Source organism: Capra hircus, chromosome 25, assembly GCF_001704415.2.
Source record: "Capra hircus breed San Clemente chromosome 25, ASM170441v1, whole genome shotgun sequence".
Taxonomy (NCBI): Eukaryota; Metazoa; Chordata; class Mammalia; order Artiodactyla; family Bovidae; genus Capra; species Capra hircus.
The window spans coordinates 4316-11325 of record NC_030832.1 but is presented as its reverse complement, the minus strand read 5'-3'; the positions used below and the strand labels follow the sequence as shown (position 1 = coordinate 11325).

Sequence of the window (7010 nt, the reverse complement as noted above, 5' to 3'; positions counted from 1 at the left end):
TGCCTCCATCTACCCCCAAATGCCACGCAGATGTTACAACCCAGAACAGGTGTCTGTCTGCCAAATGGAAGAACCTCCTGGACAGGGACAATAATGCAGACAAACGAAATCACAGACCAACTTTGCTCTAAAAAATCAGGCTCTGCTGCTGGCAGCGTGACCCGGTCACAGAGTTCACCCCCCAGACTCCCATCTGTACCGGCTTCTCGATGCAACTCATCGCATTGTTAACGACACCAGCCCCAGCTGGTCGGGGGCTGCTGCTGGCTTTGCTCATCCTTAGGCGCTCCATGGTACTTAGCCACACCAGTACCACTGAATAATGCAACACCCACGGGGACTCCTGTAGACCCACCCTTACAAGGGCCAGTCTTAAGGGCAATTGCATTAACTCAAAAGACTCCAGAATGCTCTACGAACGATGGAGGAACTGAACCTGTAGGCCATTTAGCCAGGGACCAATGCAGTCAAACTTTATTTATTTATTTTTAATTAATTAATTAATTAATTTTACTTGGAGGCTAATTACTTTACATTATTGTAATGCTTTTTGCCATACATCGACATGAATCAACCACAGGCGCACATGTGTTCCCCATCCAGAACCCCCCTCCCACCTCCCTCCCCATCCCATCCCCCAGGGTCATCCCAGTGCACCAGCCCTGAGCACCCTGTATCATGCATCAAACCTGGTCTGGCGATCTGCTTCACATATGATAACATACACTTTTCAACGCTACCCTCTCAAATCATCCCATCCTTGCCTTCTCCCACAGAGTCCAAAAGACTGTTCTATATATCTGTGTCTCTTATGCGTCATATATAGGGTCATCATTACCATCTTTCTAAATTCCATATATATGTGTTAATATTGGCATTTTTCTTTTTTAAATAAGATTAATTTATTTTAATTGGAGGCTAATTACTTTACAATATTGTGGTGGTTTTGCCACACATTGACATGAATCAGCCGTGGGTGTACATGAGGGTCGTCCACTGGGGTTTGCTCCTGCGGCTGCCCTGGAGGGCTTGGGTTTGCCCCTGTGAGGGCCAAATGTGGGGGTGGTGCAGCTGCTTGGGCCGCAGGGGTTCTGGCAGCACCAGGTACTCAGGGGAGTTGGCTGAGAGGGCAGCAGGAAATACAGTGCTCTAGAAGGGTATGGCAACCAGTACTGGGCGGTTCGCTCCAGTGTTGTTGCCTGGAGAACCCCCTCCTCCCTGACAGAGTTGCCTGGCAGGCCACAGATAAGAGAGCGGCAAAAAGCTGCACATGACTGAAGTGGGCATAGACGCAAGACTTTTTTTGCCTGTGGCAGCTCTGCCCCAGTGAGAGTTGAGCATGAAGGTGGCGCAGCTGCTTGGCTTTCAGGGATGCTGGCAGCGCCAAGTGTGCAAGGACACGGACTGCCTCCGCTGCAGGAGTTACGTCCCTATCAGAGTCTTTTTTCAAGCCTCTTGTAGCTGGTGATGAAAAGGCGTGTCTGTAGCTCCACCTGTTCAGGCACTTAGAGGGCTGGCTACCTTGCCTGGGGTCCTTCTCTGTTGTTGGGTGTGTCAGGCACATAGAGGGGCCCTCCTGGCTGGGATCCTAGTCTGTAGGTTGGCGCCCCTGGCACTTAAGGTGGCACCTGAGTGGGGTCCTGCTCTGTAGTGCCGTGTGTCAGGCGTTTGATGGGCCAGCCTCTCTCTATTGTTCAGCTGCCGATGCTGGGGTGTGGGGAGAGAGAGGCTATGGTGATGGCTCCATCCCCTACCCATGACTCAGCAGTATCGCCTTGCTTCCGTGGCTGCCTGGCTTTCCTCCCTCATATCCCCTAAGTCCGTCTCTTCTCCCTCACATCCCCTCAGTCCATCTCTCCACAGTCAAGAGCAGCCCTCGCCCTGGAACGGCCCCACAATCCCTAAACTCCAGCTCCCGGCTGCTGCGCCTTCCAGGGGACCAGTGTCCCTGTCCAGGGGTGTGTATGGCTGCGGCAAGGACGGTCTGATTCTCATTCCATTTAGGCTGCCACAGATCGGCTGTTTCACTCTCAGCCTTAAGCGTTTCTCCTCTGACTGAGACAGTTGGCCCATGCGGGGATGGGACCCCTGCCTCAGTTCCCCCACCCGCCGAGGGCAGGTCCAGTCCTTCTGACACTCCTGTTTCTCCCGTAGTTCCTTCGTCCTACCGAGCTGTGCGTGGTTCTCTATCTTCTTTTCCGCTGGTCAGGTCCTCTTGCCGCCTGTTAGCTGGTGTTCTGCCTGCAGTTCTGTCTCTGAAGGTGTATTCCTGATGGGTCCTTGGACGGAGACGACCCCACGTCCACCGACTCCTCCGCCCTCTTGTTCCAGGGAAGATTTTCACCTCTTATTTTTAAGAAAGCTCTGTTTGAGTCTAGGGTAAATTGAGGACTATCTTGTAATTAAACGTTAAAAAAAACTTGTAGCTACTATTCTACTGGAGCTTTTTATTTATGTATGCTTACTTTATATATACTTATTTATAGTTTGAAATCGTCCTGTAAACTGTGTGTCCTAAATAAATAGCATTAATTACACTATTTATTCATGGCTATGCCTGTTTTAATAAAAAGTGATGTTTTTGAAGCCAAAACAAAATTAAGTATACATTCTTCGTTTTTTTTGCCAACTGTGGAATATCTCATTGTATGACCCACAAGCAAGATATTTGCATGATTTCTTCAACATATGGTAATGTTCTCCAAGGACATAAGCATAAATAAGCCGCAACTGCTAAATGTGGAAATCCAGATCATTCGGTTCCCAAGGAGTAAATGATTCTTGTCTTGTGTTTTTAGGTTCCCAGATGGTGGCGAGCCGTCTCCTCGGCTGGTGGACCTGAAATTAGCTGGCGATCCTACTGATCCCACTGACCCTACTGATCCTCCCACAGTGCAGAGGGACGGTGGCTTTGGAGTCCCCGAGAGCTGAAAATCGGTCCTGATCTTGGCTGTTCCCTTTTGCACGTGCGTGATTGTTCACCTCCTTGTCGGAAGATGTCCTTTAGGAGAGGAGAGCTTTCGTCTGCTCGCTGTTTCATAGGATGGATTTCAGGCAATTGCCTCTCTGCCACGTTGTTTGCTCTTTTCACTTTTTTGATTGATGGATAAGATTCCGTTATCCTGAAAGACCCATTATAATGTATGCTGCCTGCTACATGACGGTGTCATTAATTTTCTTTCTTGGGTTTTTGCTTGAGGACCGAGTCGCCTGCCGTGCATCCAGCCCTGCACAGTCTAAGGCTTCCACAGTGACCCAAGGATCTCAGAACAAAGCTGGTATCATGCTTTCCATGATACTCTATTTTTTTCACTATGGCTGGCAGCGTTGGTGGCTGATTCTTACAATCACATGGTTCTTGGCAGCTGTGCCAAAGTGGGGTAGTGAAGCTATCGAGAAGAAAGCCTTGCTGTTTCCTGCCGAAGCGTGGGGCAACCCTGGAACGCTGACCGTCCTCCTTTCAGCGATGAATAAAATTGAAGGTGACGGTATCAGTGGCGTGTGTTTTGTTGGCCTCTGCGATGTTGACGCCTTGAGGTATTTTGTTCTTGCACCCCTCTGCCTGTGTGTGGTAGTTGGGGTTTCACTCCTTTTAGCTGGCATTATATCCCTAAACAGAGTGCGAGTTGAGATTCCATTTGAAAAGGAGAACCAGTATAAACTGGTGGAGTTTATGATCCGGATTGGTGTTTTCAGCACTCTGTATCTCATACCACTCATGGTTGTAATTGGATGCTACTTTTTGAGCAAGCTTACCGCGGCATCTGGGAAACAACGTGGATACAAGAACTCTGCAGAGAATATCACATTCCATGTCCATATCAGGTAAGGGAAAACTTGTTCTAAATTTCAAAACATTTAACAGTGAAAAGAGCTAATCTGAGCTGTTTTTTTTTTTTTAAACTCTTCATGTAAAACCTGAACATTAAATTTTTGAAGTGAAGTTAATGAACAAATTTATTGTAGTAAGAATGTCATGCGCACGTTTCTATTAACATCTTCCTTCTAAAAGATCACTTTTGTGAGTCCAAGCCATGGGCTTTTAAGCAGTTTACTTCTGTTACCACAAAATAGTTGCTTGTTGATTACTTAGAAGTCTGCAGGTTTGAGGGGAAGATGTTGATTAAAAGACAGTGTCTGTGGAAATTTTACTGATACTTAGAATGGGAGTTTTAACAGTTTTGAAAAAACATTCGAATGCATTTGTACAGTTTCATCTCTTAGTTGGTCTTAGTTTTCCTTTTTTGCATACTGAATATTTTGTGATTTACCTTTTAATTTAAAGAGATCAGATAATCATAGAATTTTAGATCTAGAGAGGACCTTCAGTTCAGTTCAGTTCAGTTCAGTCGCTCAGTCATGTCCGACTGTTTGCGACCCCATGAATCACAACACGCCAGGCCTCCCTGTTCATCACCATCTCCTGGAGTTCACTCAGACTCACGTCCATCGAGTCCGTGATGCCATCCAGCCATCTCATCCTCGGTCGTCCCCTTCTCCTCCTGCCCCCAATCCCTCCCAGCATCAGAGTCTTTTCCAATGCGTCAACTCTTCGCATGAGGTGGCCAAAGTACTGGAGTTTCAGCTTTAGCATCATTCCTTCCAAAAAAATCCCAGGGTTGATCTCCTTCAGAATGGACTGGTTGGATCTCCTTGCAGTCCAAGGGACTCTCAAGAGTCTTCTCCAACACCACAGTTCAAACGCATCAATTCTTCGGCAGTCAGCCTTCTTCACAGTCCAACTCTCACATCCATACATGACCACAGGAAAAACCATGGCCTTGACTAGACGGACCTTAGTCGGCAAAGTAATGTCTCTGCTTTTGAATATGCTATCTAGGTTGGTCATAAGTTTTCTTCCAAGGAGTAAGCGTGTTTTAATTTCATGGCTGTTAGAAATGGTTTATTCAAGTTCCCTCTGTAATTTAGAGTTCTTAAACATCTATCTTATTTGAGGCTTAGAAATGTTAAGGGACTTGCTCACTTTATTAAAGTACTTATGCATTATAGATAACTTCTGTTTACTTGTCTCTTTCCCCTGGTAGACAGTGAAGTCTTTAAATGCAAGAACGTCTTTTTCATATTTTTTCGAAGCATGTTCTATATGTTAGCAGATGATGGCATTGAGGATGGGAATGTGTAGATTGAGAAGAAAAGACATTTTGAAGAAAAGTTCCAGTTTCACTGGAAACAAGGAGTGTGTGATTAGCACATAGTCAATTCTGGTAAATACTTGATGACTGAAAATGCCATTTCCTTTTTTATTTTGTGGTATCAATAATTCTACACAAAATTACATTTTAATTATTATATCATTATTATTTATATTATATATAACATATTATAATGTTATAAATATTTGCTACTGGCTTTTAAAACACCAACCTATATTCGAGAGACCAGAAAAAAATGAATAATTGAAATTTTATTGCATTTCTTGATAGATGCTTCCTAAGAACTCTTAATATGAGTTTTCAGGCCTGAAGCTACGTAATCAAATTTTGCCTCTAATGATAGAGAAAGAGATGACTGAATTACATCATGTGCTTCTTCATGTAAGGTTTCTAGGATTCCAAATATATATTATCTTAGGACTGATACTCAGCGCTCAGCTGGTTTGGGAAGAGTGTTGGGTACATTTTCTGACATCCGGATTGACTCATAAGGCCTGTGCTGGAATTTTGGTCTCCCCAGCCCAAGGAACCTTCCAGAGCTGTGTTAGCCAGCCCCCTCTGCTTGACTCTTTGCCTGCCTTTTCTTTGCAGAGTGGGCTCTGCTCAGATGCCCCGAGGGAAGGAGCGGCCCTCTCAGTCTCTAGCTCCCTCACTGGGCTTCCCTTTTGTTTGAAATCTTGGATTGTGGCTGCCTAAGGACCTCTTTTAAACTGTATTTCGCTTTTCTAGCTCTTGGTAGGCTGACCTACAAGCTATTTGCATCTGTCACTGGAAGTGGGGACACCCTGGGGGTCTTCTGTCATCTGAAGCCACATGTAACAGGCCCAGTAATTGTATTGATCAAGGTTATTTGATACCGGGGAAAACAAGAACCAGGGGTCCTTGCTTGGTACCCACGGTGGTGTTTCTGATCAGAACCCCCAGCTTGCCGGGGCTGTTTCAGTGCCACATGAACTTGGGAAGGAGGTGGAGCAAGCGGCCCACGCGGCCTGGAGACAGAGGAGCTGGTCTGCCCTCTTCCTTTGCCCCTGCCAGCCCAGGGCAGGCCTTGTGATGACGGGCTGCTGGCGGTGGAGGAGAAGGCTGAGGAGGGAGGGGTGACGCGACCTGTGTTCTGGGACATGGTCACATGTGGGTTTTCTTTTTCAGTTTGAAAGAATGACTGCTTTTAGTCTTCCCTCCAGTTTCACTTGAAGGTTGAAACTGAAGATTTTATTCTTAAAGTTGAGCACAGTGACTTTATGGTCTTTTTGAAAGCAACAGTTGAGGTTTAAAAAACACATCTCAGAGAACTCCACTAGATAACAGCCAAAAACAGAACGTGTTCAGGGTGAACTGCGGGCGGGACCCCAAATGCACTCTGTCTCTCCCAGAGTGTGTAATCGCTGAGATGGGTGGATATAGGACCCCAAGCACCCTGGGGACTTGAGGCCCTCAAGTGACAGCAGAGGTCCGGGCTGAGCCAGGAGCAGTGGGGCCTGTGCCCTGGCGAGTGGAGAGCCTCGAGGGTGGGAGTGGGGCCAGGAGAGGGGTGGGAGACTCGGGGGCAGAGGGTGGGGCAGCACCTGGTGGTGTCTGGGAGGTGCTGGCTGTCGCGGCTCAAGGCAGGGACACCCTTGAACCTCCACCGCGCTACCCCCATGGGGCAGAGTTGTCTGGCAGGCCAGGATGGAAGTATAGAGGGTGAATTCACAGCAGGTTGAATGAACCCCTGTACCCACTGTGGGTTCATTTTAAGGGCCTGGAGTGAGGTTGGTCAAGCCCTTGCTGAGCTCGAGTGAGGGAGTCTGACAGGGAGGACCGAGCTCAGGGTGAGATGAGGGGCAGCTAGCGTGG

The 7010-nt window shown here is 47.1% G+C and overlaps 1 pseudogene; it reads left to right on the top strand.

Annotated features, from left to right (window-relative positions):
- On the top strand, positions 422-3846 carry LOC102191197 (annotated as a pseudogene).